Source organism: Falco cherrug, chromosome 1 (assembly GCF_023634085.1).
Source record: "Falco cherrug isolate bFalChe1 chromosome 1, bFalChe1.pri, whole genome shotgun sequence".
In the NCBI taxonomy this organism is placed as follows: domain Eukaryota; kingdom Metazoa; phylum Chordata; class Aves; order Falconiformes; family Falconidae; genus Falco; species Falco cherrug.
The window spans coordinates 620,928-643,157 of NC_073697.1; positions in this window are offsets into that span (position 1 = coordinate 620,928).

A 22,230-nucleotide genomic window follows, 5' to 3' on the forward strand; every position below is an offset into this window, starting at 1 on the left:
CAGCTGAAAGGCACCACAAAAGTTGTTCTACCTGCTTTCTGGGCTGAGATGGGGAACAGCTGAATTTTGGACTCGGCTGGTGACAAAATTTTAATAAATACACCCCATGCACAACTCCACCGGGGAAGGTGCCAGACAGGAGTTCTCCTGGTAGTTTTTACATTGCTCCGGTAGGCACCTGAAAGGCACCAGAAAAGTTGTTCTACCTGCTCTCTGGGCTGAGATGGGGAACCGCTGAATTTTGGAGTCGGCCGGTGACAATATGTTCCAAACACACCCCATGCACAACTCCACCGGGGAAGGTGCCAGACAGGATTTCTCTTAATAGTTTTTACACTACCTTGGTAGGCACCTGAAAGGCACCAGAAAAGTTGTTCTACCTGCTTTCTGGGCTGAGATGGGGAACCGCTGAATTTTGGACTCGGCTGGTGACAAAATGTTCCAAACACACCCCATGCACAACTCCACCGGGGAAGGTGCCAGACAGGAGTTCTCCTGGTAGTTTTTACATTGCTCCGGTAGGCATCTGAAAGACACCACAAAAGTTGTTCTACCTGCTCTCTGGGCTGAGATGGGGAACCGCTGAATTTTGGAGTCGGCCGGTGACAAAATGTTCCAAACACACCCCCTGCACAACTCCACCGGGGAAGGTGCCAGACAGGAGTTCTCTTAATAGTTTTTACACTACCTTGGTAGGCATCTGAAAGACACCACAAAAGTTGTTCTTCCTGCTTTCTGGGCTGAGATGGGGAACCGCTGAATTTTGGAGTCGGCTGGTGACAAAATGTTCCAAACACACCCCCTGCACAACTCCACCGGGGAAGGTGCCAGACAGGAGTTCTCTTAGTAGTTTTTACACTACCTTGGTAGGCAGCAGAAAGGCACCACAAAAGTTGTTCTACCTGCTTTCTGGGCTGAGATGGGGAACCGCTGAATTTTGGAGTCGGCCGGTGACCAAATTTTAATAAATGCACCCCATGCACAACTCCACCGGGGAAGGTGCCAGGAACGAATTCTGTTGGTAGTTTTTACATTGCTCCGGTAGGCATCAAAAAGACACTACAAAAGTTGTTCTACCTGCTTTCTGGGCTGAGATGGGTAACAGCTGAATTTTGGACTCGGCTGGTGACAAAATGTTCCAAACACACCCCCTGCACAACTCCACCGGGGAAGGTGCCAGACAGGAGTTCTCCTGGTAGTTTTTACATTGCTCCGGTAGGCATCTGAAAGACACCACAAAAGTTGTTCTACCTGCTTTCTGGGCTGAGATGGGGAACAGCTGAATTTTGGAGTCGGCTGGTGACAAAATGTTCCAAACACACCCCATGCACAACTCCACCGGGGAAGGTGCCAGACAGGAGTTCTCTTAGTAGTTTTTACACTACCTTGGTAGGCAGCTGAAAGGCACCACAAAAGTTGTTCTACCTGCTTTCTGGGCTGAGATGGGGAACAGCTGAATTTTGGACTCGGCTGGTGACAAAATTTTAATAAACACACCCCATGCACAACTCCACTAGCGAAGGTGCCAGGGACGAGTTCTGTTGGTAGTTTTTACATTGCACCGGTAGGCATCAAAAGGACACCACAAAAGTTGTTCTTCCTGCTTTCTGGGCTGAGATGGGGAACCGCTGAATTTTGGAGTCGGCTGGTGACAAAATGTTCCAAACACACCCCCTGCACAACTCCACCAGGGAAGGTGCCAGACAGTAGTTCTCTTTGTAGTTTTTACACTACCTTGGTAGGCACCTGAAAGGCACCACAAAAGTTGTTCTACCTGCTTTCTGGGCTGAGATGGGGAACCGCTGAATTTTGGAGTCGGCCGGTGACAAAATGTTCCAAACACACCCCATGCACAACTCCACCGGGGAAGGTGCCAGGCAGGAGTTCTCTTAGTAGTTTTTACACTACCTTGGTAGGCATTTGAAAGGCACCACAAAAGTTGTTCTACCTGCTTTCTGGGCTGAGATGGGGAACCGCTGAATTTTGGAGTCGGCCGGTGACAAAATGTTCCAAACACACCCCATGCACAACTCCACCGGGGAAGGTGCCAGGCAGGAGTTCTCCTGGTAGTTTTTACATTGCTCCGGTAGGCATCTGAAAGACACCACAAAAGTTGTTCTACCTGCTTTCTGGGCTGAGATGGGGAACCGCTGAATTTTGGAGTCGGCCGGTGACAAAATGTTCCAAACACACCCCCTGCACAACTCCACCGGGGAAGGTGCCAGACAGGAGTTCTCTTAGTAGTTTTTACACTACCTTGGTAGGCAGCTGAAAGGCACCACAAAAGTTGTTCTACCTGCTTTCTGGGCTGAGATGGGGAACAGCTGAATTTTGGACTCGGCTGGTGCCAAAATTTTAAAAAATACACCCCATGCACAACTCCACTAGCGAAGGTGCCAGGGACGAGTTCTGTTGGTAGTTTTTACATTGCTCCGGTAGGCATCAAAAGGACACCACAAAAGTTGTTCTACCTGCTTTCTGGGCTGAGATGGGGAACCGCTGAATTTTGGACTCGGCCGGTGACAAAATGTTCCAAAGACACCCCATGCACAACTCCACCGGGGAAGGTGCCAGACAGGAGTTCTCTTAGTAGTTTTTACACTACCTTGGTAGGCATTTGAAAGGCACCACAAAAGTTGTTCTACCTGCTTTCTGGGCTGAGATGGGGAACCGCTGAATTTTGGAGTCGGCTGGTGACAAAATGTTCCAAACACACCCCCTGCACAACTCCACCGGGGAAGGTGCCAGACAGGAGTTCTCCTGGTAGTTTTTACATTGCTCCGGTAGGCATCTGAAAGACACCACAAAAGTTGTTTTACCTGCTTTCTGGGCTGAGATGGGGAACCGCTGAATTTTGGACTTGGCTGGTGACGAAATGTTCCAAACACACCCCATGCACAACTCCACCGGGGAAGGTGCCAGACAAGAGTTCTCTTGATAGTTTTTACACTACCTTGGTAGGCAGCTGAAAGGCACCACAAAAGTTGTTCTACCTGCTTTCTGGGCTGAGATGGGGAACCGCTGAATTTTGGACTCGGCTGGTGACCAAATTTTAATAAATACACCCCATGCACAACTCCACTAGCGAAGGTGCCAGGAACGAGTTCTGTTGGTAGTTTTTACATTGCTCCGGTAGGCATCTGAAAGACACCACAAAAGTTGTTCTACCTGCTTTCTGGGCTGAGATGGGGAACAGCTGAATTTTGGACTCGGCTGGTGACCAAATTTTAATAAATACACCCCATGCACAACTCCACCGGGGAAGGTGCCAGACAGGAGTTCTCCTGGTAGTTTTTACATTGCTCCGGTAGGCATCTGAAAGACACCACAAAAGTTGTTCTACCTGCTTTCTGGGCTGAGATGGGGAACCGCTGAATTTTGGAGTCGGCTGGTGACAAAATGTTCCAAACACACCCCATGCACAACTCCACCGGGGAAGGTGCCAGACAGGAGTTCTCTTAGTAGTTTTTACACTGCCTTGGTAGGCACCTGAAAGACACCACAAAAGTTGTTCTACCTGCTTTCTGGGCTGAGATGGGGAACCGCTGAATTTTGGACTCGGCCGGTGACAAAATGTTCCAAACACACCCCATGCACAACTCCACCGGGGAAGGTGCCAGACAGGAGTTCTCTTAATAGTTTTTACACTACCTTGGTAGGCATCTGAAAGACACCACAAAAGTTGTTCTACCTGCTTTCTGGGCTGAGATGGGGAACCGCTGAATTTTGGAGTCGGCTGGTGACAAAATGTTCCAAACACACCCCCTGCACAACTCCACCGGGGAAGGTGCCAGACAGGAGTTCTCTTAGTAGTTTTTACACTACCTTGGTAGGCAGCTGAAAGGCACCACAAAAGTTGTTCTACCTGCTTTCTGGGCTGAGATGGGGAACCGCTGAATTTTGGACTCGGCTGGTGACAAAATGTTCCAAACACACCCCATGCACAACTCCACCGGGGAAGGTGCCAGGCAGGAGTTCTCTTGATAGTTTTATACTACTTTGGTAGGCATTTGAAAGGCACCACAAAAGTTGTTCTACCTGCTTTCTGGGCTGAGATGGGGAACAGCTGAATTTTGGACTCGGCTGGTGACAAAATTTTAATAAATACACCCAATGCACAACTCCACTAGCGAAGGTGCCAGGAACGAATTCTGTTGGTAGTTTTTACATTGCTCCGGTAGGCATCAAAAAGACACTACAAAAGTTGTTCTACCTGCTTTCTGGGCTGAGATGGGGAACCACTGAATTTTGGACCTAGCCGGTGACAAAATGTTCCAAACACACCCCCTGCACAACTCCACCGGGGAAGGTGCCAGACAGGAGTTCTCCTGGTAGTTTTTACATTGCTCCGGTAGGCATCTGAAAGACACCACAAAAGTTGTTCTACCTGCTTTCTGGGCTGAGATGGGGAACAGCTGAATTTTGGAGTCGGCTGGTGACAAAATGTTCCAAACACACCCCATGCACAACTCCACCGGGGAAGGTGCCAGACAGGAGTTCTCTTAGTAGTTTTTACACTACCTTGGTAGGCACCTGAAAGGCACCACAAAAGTTGTTCTACCTGCTTTCTGGGCTGAGATGGGGAACAGCTGAATTTTGGACTCGGCTGGTGACAAAATTTTAATAAACACACCCCATGCACAACTCCACTAGCGAAGGTGCCAGGGACGAGTTCTGTTGGTAGTTTTTACATTGCACCGGTAGGCATCAAAAGGACACCACAAAAGTTGTTCTTCCTGCTTTCTGGGCTGAGATGGGGAACCGCTGAATTTTGGAGTCGGCTGGTGACAAAATGTTCCAAACACACCCCCTGCACAACTCCACCAGGGAAGGTGCCAGACAGTAGTTCTCTTTGTAGTTTTTACACTACCTTGGTAGGCACCTGAAAGGCACCACAAAAGTTGTTCTACCTGCTTTCTGGGCTGAGATGGGGAACCGCTGAATTTTGGAGTCGGCCGGTGACAAAATGTTCCAAACACACCCCATGCACAACTCCACCGGGGAAGGTGCCAGGCAGGAGTTCTCTTAGTAGTTTTTACACTACCTTGGTAGGCATTTGAAAGGCACGACAAAAGTTGTTCTACCTGCTTTCTGGGCTGAGATGGGGAACCGCTGAATTTTGGACTCGGCTGGTGACAAAATGTTCCAAACACACCCCCTGCACAACTCCACCGGGGAAGGTGCCAGGCAGGAGTTCTCCTGGTAGTTTTTACATTGCTCCGGTAGGCATCTGAAAGACACCACAAAAGTTGTTCTACCTGCTTTCTGGGCTGAGATGGGGAACCGCTGAATTTTGGACTTGGCTGGTGACAAAATGTTCCAAACACACCCCATGCACAACTCCACCGGGGAAGGTGCCAGACAAGAGTTCTCTTGATAGTTTTTACACTACCTGGGTAGGCAGCTGAAAGGCACCACAAAAGTTGTTCTACCTGCTTTCTGGGCTGAGATGGGGAACCGCTGAATTTTGGACTCGGCTGGTGACAAAATTTTAATAAATACACCCCATGCACAACTCCACCGGGGAAGGTGCCAGACAGGAGTTCTCCTGGTAGTTTTTACATTGCTCCGGTAGGCATCTGAAAGACACCACAAAAGTTGTTCTACCTGCTTTCTGGGCTGAGATGGGGAACCGCTGAATTTTGGAGTCGGCTGGTGACAAAATGTTCCAAACACACCCCATGCACAACTCCACCGGGGAAGGTGCCAGACAGGAGTTCTCTTAGTAGTTTTTACACTACCTTGGTAGGCACCTGAAAGACACCACAAAAGTTGTTCTACCTGCTTTCTGGGCTGAGATGGGGAACCGCTGAATTTTGGAGTCGGCCGGTGACAAAATGTTCCAAACACACCCCATGCACAACTCCACCGGGGAAGGTGCCAGACAGGAGTTCTCTTAGTAGTTTTTACACTACCTTGGTAGGCACCTGAAAGACACCACAAAAGTTGTTCTACCTGCTTTCTGGGCTGAGATGGGGAACCGCTGAATTTTGGAGTCGGCCGGTGACAAAATGTTCCAAACACACCCCATGCACAACTCCACCGGGGAAGGTGCCAGACAGGAGTTCTCTTAATAGTTTTTACACTACCTTGGTAGGCATCTGAAAGACACCACAAAAGTTGTTCTACCTGCTCTCTGGGCTGAGATGGGGAACCGCTGAATTTTGGACTTGGCTGGTGACAAAATGTTCCAAACACACCCCATGCACAACTCCACCGGGGAAGGTGCCAGACAAGAGTTCTCTTGATAGTTTTTACACTACCTGGGTAGGCAGCTGAAAGGCACCACAAAAGTTGTTCTACCTGCTTTCTGGGCTGAGATGGGGAACCGCTGAATTTTGGACTCGGCTGGTGACAAAATTTTAATAAATACACCCCATGCACAACTCCACCGGGGAAGGTGCCAGACAGGAGTTCTCCTGGTAGTTTTTACATTGCTCCGGTAGGCATCTGAAAGACACCACAAAAGTTGTTCTACCTGCTTTCTGGGCTGAGATGGGGAACCGCTGAATTTTGGAGTCGGCTGGTGACAAAATGTTCCAAACACACCCCCTGCACAACTCCACCGGGGAAGGTGCCAGACAGGAGTTCTCTTAATAGTTTTTACACTACCTTGGTAGGCATCTGAAAGACACCACAAAAGTTGTTCTTCCTGCTTTCTGGGCTGAGATGGGGAACCGCTGAATTTTGGAGTCGGCTGGTGACAAAATGTTCCAAACACACCCCCTGCACAACTCCACCGGGGAAGGTGCCAGACAGGAGTTCTCTTAGTAGTTTTTACACTACCTTGGTAGGCAGCAGAAAGGCACCACAAAAGTTGTTCTACCTGCTTTCTGGGCTGAGATGGGGAACCGCTGAATTTTGGAGTCGGCCGGTGACAAAATGTTCCAAACACACCCCATGCACAACTCCACCGGGGAAGGTGCCAGGAACGAATTCTGTTGGTAGTTTTTACATTGCTCCGGTAGGCATCAAAAAGACACTACAAAAGTTGTTCTACCTGCTTTCTGGGCTGAGATGGGTAACAGCTGAATTTTGGACTCGGCTGGTGACAAAATGTTCCAAACACACCCCATGCACAACTCCACCGGGGAAGGTGCCAGACAGGAGTTCTCCTGGTAGTTTTTACATTGCTCCGGTAGGCATCTGAAAGACACCACAAAAGTTGTTCTACCTGCTTTCTGGGCTGAGATGGGGAACAGCTGAATTTTGGAGTCGGCTGGTGACAAAATGTTCCAAACACACCCCATGCACAACTCCACCGGGGAAGGTGCCAGACAGGAGTTCTCTTAGTAGTTTTTACACTACCTTGGTAGGCAGCTGAAAGGCACCACAAAAGTTGTTCTACCTGCTTTCTGGGCTGAGATGGGGAACAGCTGAATTTTGGACTCGGCTGGTGACAAAATTTTAATAAACACACCCCATGCACAACTCCACTAGCGAAGGTGCCAGGGACGAGTTCTGTTGGTAGTTTTTACATTGCTCCGGTAGGCATCAAAAGGACACCACAAAAGTTGTTCTTCCTGCTTTCTGGGCTGAGATGGGGAACCGCTGAATTTTGGAGTCGGCTGGTGACAAAATGTTCCAAACACACCCCCTGCACAACTCCACCAGGGAAGGTGCCAGACAGTAGTTCTCTTTGTAGTTTTTACACTACCTTGGTAGGCACCTGAAAGGACACCACAAAAGTTGTTCTACCTGCTTTCTGGGCTGAGATGGGGAACCGCTGAATTTTGGAGTCGGCCGGTGACAAAATGTTCCAAACACACCCCATGCACAACTCCACCGGGGAAGGTGCCAGACAGGAGTTCTCCTGGTAGTTTTTACATTGCTCCGGTAGGCATCTGAAAGACACCACAAAAGTTGTTCTACCTGCTTTCTGGGCTGAGATGGGGAACCGCTGAATTTTGGAGTCGGCCGGTGACAAAATGTTCCAAACACACCCCCTGCACAACTCCACCGGGGAAGGTGCCAGACAGGAGTTCTCTTAGTAGTTTTTACACTACCTTGGTAGGCAGCTGAAAGGCACCACAAAAGTTGTTCTACCTGCTTTCTGGGCTGAGATGGGGAACAGCTGAATTTTGGACTCGGCTGGTGCCAAAATTTTAAAAAATACACCCCATGCACAACTCCACTAGCGAAGGTGCCAGGGACGAGTTCTGTTGGTAGTTTTTACATTGCTCCGGTAGGCATCAAAAGGACACCACAAAAGTTGTTCTACCTGCTTTCTGGGCTGAGATGGGGAACCGCTGAATTTTGGACTCGGCCGGTGACAAAATGTTCCAAAGACACCCCATGCACAACTCCACCGGGGAAGGTGCCAGACAGGAGTTCTCTTAGTAGTTTTTACACTACCTTGGTAGGCATTTGAAAGGCACCACAAAAGTTGTTCTACCTGCTTTCTGGGCTGAGATGGGGAACCGCTGAATTTTGGAGTCGGCTGGTGACAAAATGTTCCAAACACACCCCCTGCACAACTCCACCGGGGAAGGTGCCAGACAGGAGTTCTCCTGGTAGTTTTTACATTGCTCCGGTAGGCATCTGAAAGACACCACAAAAGTTGTTTTACCTGCTTTCTGGGCTGAGATGGGGAACCGCTGAATTTTGGACTTGGCTGGTGACGAAATGTTCCAAACACACCCCATGCACAACTCCACCGGGGAAGGTGCCAGACAAGAGTTCTCTTGATAGTTTTTACACTACCTTGGTAGGCAGCTGAAAGGCACCACAAAAGTTGTTCTACCTGCTTTCTGGGCTGAGATGGGGAACCGCTGAATTTTGGACTCGGCTGGTGACCAAATTTTAATAAATACACCCCATGCACAACTCCACTAGCGAAGGTGCCAGGAACGAGTTCTGTTGGTAGTTTTTACATTGCTCCGGTAGGCATCTGAAAGACACCACAAAAGTTGTTCTACCTGCTTTCTGGGCTGAGATGGGGAACAGCTGAATTTTGGACTCGGCTGGTGACCAAATTTTAATAAATACACCCCATGCACAACTCCACCGGGGAAGGTGCCAGACAGGAGTTCTCTTAGTAGTTTTTACACTACCTTGGTAGGCACCTGAAAGACACCACAAAAGTTGTTCTACCTGCTTTCTGGGCTGAGATGGGGAACCGCTGAATTTTGGAGTCGGCTGGTGACAAAATGTTCCAAACACACCCCATGCACAACTCCACCGGGGAAGGTGCCAGACAGGAGTTCTCTTAATAGTTTTTACACTACCTTGGTAGGCATCTGAAAGACACCACAAAAGTTGTTCTACCTGCTTTCTGGGCTGAGATGGGGAACCGCTGAATTTTGGAGTCGGCTGGTGACAAAATGTTCCAAACACACCCCCTGCACAACTCCACCGGGGAAGGTGCCAGACAGGAGTTCTCTTAGTAGTTTTTACACTACCTTGGTAGGCAGCTGAAAGGCACCACAAAAGTTGTTTTACCTGCTTTCTGGGCTGAGATGGGGAACCGCTGAATTTTGGACTCGGCTGGTGACAAAATGTTCCAAACACACCCCATGCACAACTCCACCGGGGAAGGTGCCAGGCAGGAGTTCTCTTGATAGTTTTATACTACCTTGGTAGGCATTTGAAAGGCACCACAAAAGTTGTTCTACCTGCTTTCTGGGCTGAGATGGGGAACAGCTGAATTTTGGACTCGGCTGGTGACAAAATTTTAATAAATACACCCCATGCACAACTCCACTAGCGAAGGTGCCAGGAACGAATTCTGTTGGTAGTTTTTACATTGCTCCGGTAGGCATCAAAAAGACACTACAAAAGTTGTTCTACCTGCTTTCTGGGCTGAGATGGGGAACCACTGAATTTTGGACCTAGCCGGTGACAAAATGTTCCAAACACACCCCCTGCACAACTCCACCGGGGAAGGTGCCAGACAGGAGTTCTCCTGGTAGTTTTTACATTGCTCCGGTAGGCATCTGAAAGACACCACAAAAGTTGTTCTACCTGCTTTCTGGGCTGAGATGGGGAACAGCTGAATTTTGGAGTCGGCTGGTGACAAAATGTTCCAAACACACCCCATGCACAACTCCACCGGGGAAGGTGCCAGACAGGAGTTCTCTTAGTAGTTTTTACACTACCTTGGTAGGCACCTGAAAGGCACCACAAAAGTTGTTCTACCTGCTTTCTGGGCTGAGATGGGGAACAGCTGAATTTTGGACTCGGCTGGTGACAAAATTTTAATAAACACACCCCATGCACAACTCCACTAGCGAAGGTGCCAGGGACGAGTTCTGTTGGTAGTTTTTACATTGCACCGGTAGGCATCAAAAGGACACCACAAAAGTTGTTCTTCCTGCTTTCTGGGCTGAGATGGGGAACCGCTGAATTTTGGAGTCGGCTGGTGACAAAATGTTCCAAACACACCCCCTGCACAACTCCACCAGGGAAGGTGCCAGACAGTAGTTCTCTTTGTAGTTTTTACACTACCTTGGTAGGCACCTGAAAGGCACCACAAAAGTTGTTCTACCTGCTTTCTGGGCTGAGATGGGGAACCGCTGAATTTTGGAGTCGGCCGGTGACAAAATTTTCCAAACACACCCCATGCACAACTCCACCGGGGAAGGTGCCAGGCAGGAGTTCTCTTAGTAGTTTTTACACTACCTTGGTAGGCATTTGAAAGGCACGACAAAAGTTGTTCTACCTGCTTTCTGGGCTGAGATGGGGAACCGCTGAATTTTGGACTCGGCTGGTGACAAAATGTTCCAAACACACCCCATGCACAACTCCACCGGGGAAGGTGCCAGGCAGGAGTTCTCCTGGTAGTTTTTACATTGCTCCAGTAGGCATCTGAAAGACACCACAAAAGTTGTTCTACCTGCTTTCTGGGCTGAGATGGGGAACCGCTGAATTTTGGACTTGGCTGGTGACAAAATGTTCCAAACACACCCCATGCACAACTCCACCGGGGAAGGTGCCAGACAAGAGTTCTCTTGATAGTTTTTACACTACCTGGGTAGGCAGCTGAAAGGCACCACAAAAGTTGTTCTACCTGCTTTCTGGGCTGAGATGGGGAACCGCTGAATTTTGGACTCGGCTGGTGACAAAATTTTAATAAATACACCCCATGCACAACTCCACCGGGGAAGGTGCCAGACAGGAGTTCTCCTGGTAGTTTTTACATTGCTCCGGTAGGCATCTGAAAGACACCACAAAAGTTGTTCTACCTGCTTTCTGGGCTGAGATGGGGAACCGCTGAATTTTGGAGTCGGCTGGTGACAAAATGTTCCAAACACACCCCATGCACAACTCCACCGGGGAAGGTGCCAGACAGGAGTTCTCTTAGTAGTTTTTACACTACCTTGGTAGGCACCTGAAAGACACCACAAAAGTTGTTCTACCTGCTTTCTGGGCTGAGATGGGGAACCGCTGAATTTTGGAGTCGGCCGGTGACAAAATGTTCCAAACACACCCCATGCACAACTCCACCGGGGAAGGTGCCAGACAGGAGTTCTCTTAGTAGTTTTTACACTACCTTGGTAGGCACCTGAAAGACACCACAAAAGTTGTTCTACCTGCTTTCTGGGCTGAGATGGGGAACCGCTGAATTTTGGAGTCGGCCGGTGACAAAATGTTCCAAACACACCCCATGCACAACTCCACCGGGGAAGGTGCCAGACAGGAGTTCTCTTAATAGTTTTTACACTACCTTGGTAGGCATCTGAAAGACACCACAAAAGTTGTTCTACCTGCTCTCTGGGCTGAGATGGGGAACCGCTGAATTTTGGACTTGGCTGGTGACAAAATGTTCCAAACACACCCCATGCACAACTCCACCGGGGAAGGTGCCAGACAAGAGTTCTCTTGATAGTTTTTACACTACCTGGGTAGGCAGCTGAAAGGCACCACAAAAGTTGTTCTACCTGCTTTCTGGGCTGAGATGGGGAACCGCTGAATTTTGGACTCGGCTGGTGACAAAATTTTAATAAATACACCCCGTGCACAACTCCACCGGGGAAGGTGCCAGACAGGAGTTCTCCTGGTAGTTTTTACATTGCTCCGGTAGGCATCTGAAAGACACCACAAAAGTTGTTCTACCTGCTTTCTGGGCTGAGATGGGGAACCGCTGAATTTTGGAGTCGGCTGGTGACAAAATGTTACAAACACACCCCATGCACAACTCCACCGGGGAAGGTGCCAGGCAGGAGTTCTCTTAGTAGTTTTTACACTACCTTGGTAGGCACCTGAAAGACACCACAAAAGTTGTTCTACCTGCTTTCTGGGCTGAGATGGGGAACCGCTGAATTTTGGAGTCGGCCGGTGACAAAATGTTCCAAACACACCCCATGCACAACTCCACCGGGGAAGGTGCCAGACAGGAGTTCTCTTAGTAGTTTTTACACTACCTTGGTAGGCACCTGAAAGACACCACAAAAGTTGTTCTACCTGCTTTCTGGGCTGAGATGGGGAACCGCTGAATTTTGGAGTCGGCCGGTGACAAAATGTTCCAAACACACCCCATGCACAACTCCACCGGGGAAGGTGCCAGACAGGAGTTCTCTTAATAGTTTTTACACTACCTTGGTAGGCATCTGAAAGACACCACAAAAGTTGTTCTACCTGCTCTCTGGGCTGAGATGGGGAACCGCTGAATTTTGGACTCGGCTGGTGACAAAATGTTCCAAACACACCCCATGCACAACTCCACCGGGGAAGGTGCCAGGCAGGAGTTCTCCTGGTAGTTTTTACATTGCTCCGGTAGGCATCTGAAAGACACCACAAAAGTTGTTCTACCTGCTTTCTGGGCTGAGATGGGGAACCGCTGAATTTTGGACTCGGCCGGTGACCAAATTTTAATAAATGCACCCCATGCACAACTCCACCGGGGAAGGTGCCAGGAACGAATTCTGTTGGTAGTTTTTACATTGCTCCGGTAGGCATCAAAAAGACACTACAAAAGTTGTTCTACCTGCTTTCTGGGCTGAGATGGGTAACAGCTGAATTTTGGACTCGGCTGGTGACAAAATGTTCCAAACACACCCCATGCACAACTCCACCGGGGAAGGTGCCAGACAGGAGTTCTCCTGGTAGTTTTTACATTGCTCCGGTAGGCATCTGAAAGACACCACAAAAGTTGTTCTACCTGCTTTCTGGGCTGAGATGGGGAACAGCTGAATTTTGGAGTCGGCTGGTGACAAAATGTTCCAAACACACCCCATGCACAACTCCACCGGGGAAGGTGCCAGACAGGAGTTCTCTTAGTAGTTTTTACACTACCTTGGTAGGCAGCTGAAAGGCACCACAAAAGTTGTTCTACCTGCTTTCTGGGCTGAGATGGGGAACAGCTGAATTTTGGACTCGGCTGGTGACAAAATTTTAATAAACACACCCCATGCACAACTCCACTAGCGAAGGTGCCAGGGACGAGTTCTGTTGGCAGTTTTTACATTGCTCCGGTAGGCATCAAAAGGAAACCACAAAAGTTGTTCTTCCTGCTTTCTGGGCTGAGATGGGGAACTGCTGAATTTTGGAGTCGGCTGGTGACAAAATGTTCCAAACACACCCCCTGCACAACTCCACCGGGGAAGGTGCCAGACAGGAGTTCTCTTTGTAGTTTTTACACTACCTTGGTAGGCACCTGAAAGGCACCAGAAAAGTTGTTCTACCTGCTTTCTGGGCTGAGATGGGGAACCGCTGAATTTTGGACTCGGCTGGTGACAAAATGTTCCAAACACACCCCATGCACAACTCCACCGGGGAAGGTGCCAGACAGGAGTTCTCCTGGTAGTTTTTACATTGCTCCGGTAGGCATCTGAAAGACACCACAAAAGTTGTTCTACCTGCTCTCTGGGCTGAGATGGGGAACAGCTGAATTTTGGACTCGGCTGGTGACAAAATTTTAATAAATACACCCCATGCACAACTCCACCGGGGAAGGTGCCAGACAGGAGTTCTCCTGGTAGTTTTTACATTGCTCCGGTAGGCACCTGAAAGGCACCAGAAAAGTTGTTCTACCTGCTCTCTGGGCTGAGATGGGGAACCGCTGAATTTTGGACTCGGCTGGTGACAAAATGTTCCAAACACACCCCATGCACAACTCCACCGGGGAAGGTGCCAGACAGGATTTCTCTTAATAGTTTTTACACTACCTTGGTAGGCACCTGAAAGGCACCAGAAAAGTTGTTCTACCTGCTTTCTGGGCTGAGATGGGGAACCGCTGAATTTTGGACTCGGCTGGTGACAAAATGTTCCAAACACACCCCATGCACAACTCCACCGGGGAAGGTGCCAGACAGGAGTTCTCCTGGTAGTTTTTACATTGCTCCGGTAGGCATCTGAAAGACACCACAAAAGTTGTTCTACCTGCTCTCTGGGCTGAGATGGGGAACCGCTGAATTTTGGAGTCGGCCGGTGACAAAATGTTCCAAACACACCCCATGCACAACTCCACCGGGGAAGGTGCCAGACAGGAGTTCTCTTAATAGTTTTTACACTACCTTGGTAGGCATCTGAAAGACACCACAAAAGTTGTTCTTCCTGCTTTCTGGGCTGAGATGGGGAACCGCTGAATTTTGGAGTCGGCTGGTGACAAAATGTTCCAAACACATCCCCTGCACAACTCCACCGGGGAAGGTGCCAGACAGGAGTTCTCTTAGTAGTTTTTACACTACCTTGGTAGGCAGCAGAAAGGCACCACAAAAGTTGTTCTACCTGCTTTCTGGGCTGAGATGGGGAACCGCTGAATTTTGGACTCGGCCGGTGACCAAATTTTAATAAATGCACCCCATGCACAACTCCACCGGGGAAGGTGCCAGGAACGAATTCTGTTGGTAGTTTTTACATTGCTCCGGTAGGCATCAAAAAGACACTACAAAAGTTGTTCTACCTGCTTTCTGGGCTGAGATGGGTAACAGCTGAATTTTGGACTCGGCTGGTGACAAAATGTTCCAAACACACCCCATGCACAACTCCACCGGGGAAGGTGCCAGACAGGAGTTCTCCTGGTAGTTTTTACATTGCTCCGGTAGGCATCTGAAAGACACCACAAAAGTTGTTCTACCTGCTTTCTGGGCTGAGATGGGGAACAGCTGAATTTTGGAGTCGGCTGGTGACAAAATGTTCCAAACACACCCCATGCACAACTCCACCGGGGAAGGTGCCAGACAGGAGTTCTCTTAGTAGTTTTTACACTACCTTGGTAGGCACCTGAAAGGCACCACAAAGGTTGTTCTACCTGCTTTCTGGGCTGAGATGGGGAACAGCTGAATTTTGGACTCGGCTGGTGACAAAATTTTAATAAACACACCCCATGCACAACTCCACTAGCGAAGGTGCCAGGGACGAGTTCTGTTGGTAGTTTTTACATTGCACCGGTAGGCATCAAAAGGACACCACAAAAGTTGTTCTTCCTGCTTTCTGGGCTGAGATGGGGAACCGCTGAATTTTGGAGTCGGCTGGTGACAAAATGTTCCAAACACACCCCCTGCACAACTCCACCGGGGAAGGTGCCAGACAGTAGTTCTCTTTGTAGTTTTTACACTACCTTGGTAGGCACCTGAAAGGCACCACAAAAGTTGTTCTACCTGCTTTCTGGGCTGAGATGGGGAACCGCTGAATTTTGGAGTCGGCCGGTGACAAAATGTTCCAAACACACCCCATGCACAACTCCACCGGGGAAGGTGCCAGGCAGGAGTTCTCTTAGTAGTTTTTACACTACCTTGGTAGGCACCTGAAAGGCACCACAAAAGTTGTTCTACCTGCTTTCTGGGCTGAGATGGGGAACAGCTGAATTTTGGACTCGGCTGGTGACAAAATGTTCCAAACACACCCCATGCACAACTCCACCGGGGAAGGTGCCAGGCAGGAGTTCTCCTGGTAGTTTTTACATTGCTCCGGTAGGCATCTGAAAGACACCACAAAAGTTGTTCTACCTGCTTTCTGGGCTGAGATGGGGAACCGCTGAATTTTGGACTTGGCTGGTGACAAAATGTTCCAAACACACCCCATGCACAACTCCACCGGGGAAGGTGCCAGACAAGAGTTCTCTTGATAGTTTTTACACTACCTGGGTAGGCAGCTGAAAGGCACCACAAAAGTTGTTCTACCTGCTTTCTGGGCTGAGATGGGGAACCGCTGAATTTTGGACTCGGCTGGTGACAAAATGTTCCAAACACACCCCATGCACAACTCCACCGGGGAAGGTGCCAGACAGGAGTTCTCCTGGTAGTTTTTACATTGCTCCGGTAGGCATCTGAAAGACACCACAAAAGTTGTTCTACCTGCTCTCTGGGCTGAGATGGGGAACCGCTGAATTTTGGAGTCGGCCGGTGACAAAATGTTCCAAACACACCCCATGCACAACTCCACCGGGGAAGGTGCCAGACAGGAGTTCTCTTAATAGTTTTTACACTACCTTGGTAGGCATCTGAAAGACACCACAAAAGTTGTTCTTCCTGCTTTCTGGGCTGAGATGGGGAACAGCTGAATTTTGGAGTCGGCTGGTGACAAAATGTTCCAAACACACCCCCTGCACAACTCCACCGGGGAAGGTGCCAGACAGGAGTTCTCTTAGTAGTTTTTACACTACCTTGGTAGGCAGCAGAAAGGCACCACAAAAGTTGTTCTACCTGCTTTCTGGGCTGAGATGGGGAACCGCTGAATTTTGGACTCGGCCGGTGACCAAATTTTAATAAATGCACCCCATGCACAACTCCACCGGGGAAGGTGCCAGGAACGAATTCTGTTGGTAGTTTTTACATTGCTCCGGTAGGCATCAAAAAGACACTACAAAAGTTGTTCTACCTGCTTTCTGGGCTGAGATGGGTAACAGCTGAATTTTGGACTCGGCTGGTGACAAAATGTTCCAAACACACCCCATGCACAACTCCACCGGGGAAGGTGCCAGACAGGAGTTCTCCTGGTAGTTTTTACATTGCTCCGGTAGGCATCTGAAAGACACCACAAAAGTTGTTCTACCTGCTTTCTGGGCTGAGATGGGGAACAGCTGAATTTTGGAGTCGGCTGGTGACAAAATGTTCCAAACACACCCCATGCACAACTCCACCGGGGAAGGTGCCAGACAGGAGTTCTCTTAGTAGTTTTTACACTACCTTGGTAGGCACCTGAAAGGCACCACAAAGGTTGTTCTACCTGCTTTCTGGGCTGAGATGGGGAACAGCTGAATTTTGGACTCGGCTGGTGACAAAATTTTAATAAACACACCCCATGCACAACTCCACTAGCGAAGGTGCCAGGGACGAGTTCTGTTGGTAGTTTTTACATTGCACCGGTAGGCATCAAAAGGACACCACAAAAGTTGTTCTTCCTGCTTTCTGGGCTGAGATGGGGAACCGCTGAATTTTGGAGTCGGCTGGTGACAAAATGTTCCAAACACACCCCCTGCACAACTCCACCAGGGAAGGTGCCAGACAGTAGTTCTCTTTGTAGTTTTTACACTACCTTGGTAGGCACCTGAAAGGCACCACAAAAGTTGTTCTACCTGCTTTCTGGGCTGAGATGGGGAACCGCTGAATTTTGGAGTCGGCCGGTGACAAAATGTTCCAAACACACCCCATGCACAACTCCACCGGGGAAGGTGCCAGGCAGGAGTTCTCTTAGTAGTTTTTACACTACCTTGGTAGGCACCTGAAAGGCACCACAAAAGTTGTTCTACCTGCTTTCTGGGCTGAGATGGGGAACAGCTGAATTTTGGACTCGGCTGGTGACAAAATGTTCCAAACACACCCCATGCACAACTCCACCGGGGAAGGTGCCAGGCAGGAGTTCTCCTGGTAGTTTTTACATTGCTCCGGTAGGCATCTGAAAGACACCACAAAAGTTGTTCTACCTGCTTTCTGGGCTGAGATGGGGAACCGCTGAATTTTGGACTTGGCTGGTGACAAAATGTTCCAAACACACCCCATGCACAACTCCACCGGGGAAGGTGCCAGACAAGAGTTCTCTTGATAGTTTTTACACTACCTGGGTAGGCAGCTGAAAGGCACCACAAAAGTTGTTCTACCTGCTTTCTGGGCTGAGATGGGGAACCGCTGAATTTTGGACTCGGCTGGTGACAAAATGTTCCAAACACACCCCATGCACAACTCCACCGGGGAAGGTGCCAGACAGGAGTTCTCCTGGTAGTTTTTACATTGCTCCGGTAGGCATCTGAAAGACACCACAAAAGTTGTTCTACCTGCTTTCTGGGCTGAGATGGGGAACAGCTGAATTTTGGAGTCGGCTGGTGACAAAATGTTCCAAACACACCCCATGCACAACTCCACCGGGGAAGGTGCCAGACAGGAGTTCTCTTAGTAGTTTTTACACTACCTTGGTAGGCAGCTGAAAGGCACCACAAAAGTTGTTCTACCTGCTTTCTGGGCTGAGATGGGGAACAGCTGAATTTTGGACTCGGCTGGTGACAAAATTTTAATAAACACACCCCATGCACAACTCCACTAGCGAAGGTGCCAGGGACGAGTTCTGTTGGTAGTTTTTACATTGCTCCGGTAGGCATCAAAAGGAAACCACAAAAGTTGTTCTTCCTGCTTTCTGGGCTGAGATGGGGAACTGCTGAATTTTGGAGTCGGCTGGTGACAAAATGTTCCAAACACACCCCCTGCACAACTCCACCAGGGAAGGTGCCAGACAGTAGTTCTCTTTGTAGTTTTTACACTACCTTGGTAGGCACCTGAAAGGCACCAGAAAAGTTGTTCTACCTGCTTTCTGGGCTGAGATGGGGAACCGCTGAATTTTGGACTCGGCTGGTGACAAAATGTTCCAAACACACCCCATGCACAACTCCACCGGGGAAGGTGCCAGACAGGAGTTCTCCTGGTAGTTTTTACATTGCTCCGGTAGGCATCTGAAAGACACCACAAAAGTTGTTCTACCTGCTCTCTGGGCTGAGATGGGGAACAGCTGAATTTTGGACTCGGCTGGTGACAAAATTTTAATAAATACACCCCATGCACAACTCCACCGGGGAAGGTGCCAGACAGGAGTTCTCCTGGTAGTTTTTACATTGCTCCGGTAGGCACCTGAAAGGCACCAGAAAAGTTGTTCTACCTGCTCTCTGGGCTGAGATGGGGAACCGCTGAATTTTGGACTCGGCCGGTGACAAAATGTTCCAAACACACCCCATGCACAACTCCACCGGGGAAGGTGCCAGACAGGATTTCTCTTAATAGTTTTTACACTACCTTGGTAGGCACCTGAAAGGCACCAGAAAAGTTGTTCTACCTGCTTTCTGGGCTGAGATGGGGAACCGCTGAATTTTGGACTCGGCTGGTGACAAAATGTTCCAAACACACCCCATGCACAACTCCACCGGGGAAGGTGCCAGACAGGAGTTCTCCTGGTAGTTTTTACATTGCTCCGGTAGGCATCTGAAAGACACCACAAAAGTTGTTCTACCTGCTCTCTGGGCTGAGATGGGGAACCGCTGAATTTTGGAGTCGGCCGGTGACAAAATGTTCCAAACACACCCCATGCACAACTCCACCGGGGAAGGTGCCAGACAGGAGTTCTCTTAATAGTTTTTACACTACCTTGGTAGGCATCTGAAAGACACCACAAAAGTTGTTCTTCCTGCTTTCTGGGCTGAGATGGGGAACCGCTGAATTTTGGAGTCGGCTGGTGACAAAATGTTCCAAACACACCCCCTGCACAACTCCACCGGGGAAGGTGCCAGACAGGAGTTCTCTTAGTAGTTTTTACACTACCTTGGTAGGCAGCAGAAAGGCACCACAAAAGTTGTTCTACCTGCTTTCTGGGCTGAGATGGGGAACCGCTGAATTTTGGACTCGGCCGGTGACCAAATTTTAATAAATGCACCCCATGCACAACTCCACCGGGGAAGGTGCCAGGAACGAATTCTGTTGGTAGTTTTTACATTGCTCCGGTAGGCATCAAAAAGACACTACAAAAGTTGTTCTACCTGCTTTCTGGGCTGAGATGGGTAACAGCTGAATTTTGGACTCGGCTGGTGACAAAATGTTCCAAACACACCCCATGCACAACTCCACCGGGGAAGGTGCCAGACAGGAGTTCTCCTGGTAGTTTTTACATTGCTCCGGTAGGCATCTGAAAGACACCACAAAAGTTGTTCTACCTGCTTTCTGGGCTGAGATGGGGAACAGCTGAATTTTGGAGTCGGCTGGTGACAAAATGTTCCAAACACACCCCATGCACAACTCCACCGGGGAAGGTGCCAGACAGGAGTTCTCTTAGTAGTTTTTACACTACCTTGGTAGGCACCTGAAAGGCACCACAAAGGTTGTTCTACCTGCTTTCTGGGCTGAGATGGGGAACAGCTGAATTTTGGACTCGGCTGGTGACAAAATTTTAATAAACACACCCCATGCACAACTCCACTAGCGAAGGTGCCAGGGACGAGTTCTGTTGGTAGTTTTTACATTGCACCGGTAGGCATCAAAAGGACACCACAAAAGTTGTTCTTCCTGCTTTCTGGGCTGAGATGGGGAACCGCTGAATTTTGGAGTCGGCTGGTGACAAAATGTTCCAAACACACCCCCTGCACAACTCCACCAGGGAAGGTGCCAGACAGTAGTTCTCTTTGTAGTTTTTACACTACCTTGGTAGGCACCTGAAAGGCACCACAAAAGTTGTTCTACCTGCTTTCTGGGCTGAGATGGGGAACCGCTGAATTTTGGAGTCGGCCGGTGACAAAATGTTCCAAACACACCCCATGCACAACTCCACCGGGGAAGGTGCCAGGCAGGAGTTCTCTTAGTAGTTTTTACACTACCTTGGTAGGCATTTGAAAGGCACGACAAAAGTTGTTCTACCTGCTTTCTGGGCTGAGATGGGGAACCGCTGAATTTTGGACTCGGCTGGTGACAAAATGTTCCAAACACACCCCATGCACAACTCCACCGGGGAAGGTGCCAGGCAGGAGTTCTCCTGGTAGTTTTTACATTGCTCCGGTAGGCATCTGAAAGACACCACAAAAGTTGTTCTACCTGCTTTCTGGGCTGAGATGGGGAACCGCTGAATTTTGGACTCGGCCGGTGACCAAATTTTAATAAATGCACCCCATGCACAACTCCACCGGGGAAGGTGCCAGGAACGAATTCTGTTGGTAGTTTTTACATTGCTCCGGTAGGCATCAAAAAGACACTACAAAAGTTGTTCTACCTGCTTTCTGGGCTGAGATGGGTAACAGCTGAATTTTGGACTCGGCTGGTGACAAAATGTTCCAAACACACCCCATGCACAACTCCACCGGGGAAGGTGCCAGACAGGAGTTCTCCTGGTAGTTTTTACATTGCTCCAGTAGGCATCTGAAAGACACCACAAAAGTTGTTCTACCTGCTTTCTGGGCTGAGATGGGGAACAGCTGAATTTTGGAGTCGGCTGGTGACAAAATGTTCCAAACACACCCCATGCACAACTCCACCGGGGAAGGTGCCAGACAGGAGTTCTCTTAGTAGTTTTTACACTACCTTGGTAGGCAGCTGAAAGGCACCACAAAAGTTGTTCTACCTGCTTTCTGGGCTGAGATGGGGAACAGCTGAATTTTGGACTCGGCTGGTGACAAAATTTTAATAAACACACCCCATGCACAACTCCACTAGCGAAGGTGCCAGGGACGAGTTCTGTTGGTAGTTTTTACATTGCTCCGGTAGGCATCAAAAGGACACCACAAAAGTTGTTCTTCCTGCTTTCTGGGCTGAGATGGGGAACTGCTGAATTTTGGAGTCGGCTGGTGACAAAATGTTCCAAACACACCCCCTGCACAACTCCACCAGGGAAGGTGCCAGACAGTAGTTCTCTTTGTAGTTTTTACACTACCTTGGTAGGCACCTGAAAGGCACCACAAAAGTTGTTCTACCTGCTTTCTGGGCTGAGATGGGGAACCGCTGAATTTTGGACTCGGCTGGTGACAAAATGTTCCAAACACACCCCATGCACAACTCCACCGGGGAAGGTGCCAGGCAGGAGTTCTCTTAGTAGTTTTTACACTACCTTGGTAGGCATTTGAAAGGCACGACAAAAGTTGTTCTACCTGCTTTCTGGGCTGAGATGGGGAACCGCTGAATTTTGGACTCGGCTGGTGACAAAATGTTCCAAACACACCCCATGCACAACTCCACCGGGGAAGGTGCCAGACAGGAGTTCTCCTGGTAGTTTTTACATTGCTCCGGTAGGCATCTGAAAGACACCACAAAAGTTGTTCTACCTGCTCTCTGGGCTGAGATGGGGAACAGCTGAATTTTGGAGTCGGCCGGTGACAAAATGTTCCAAACACAC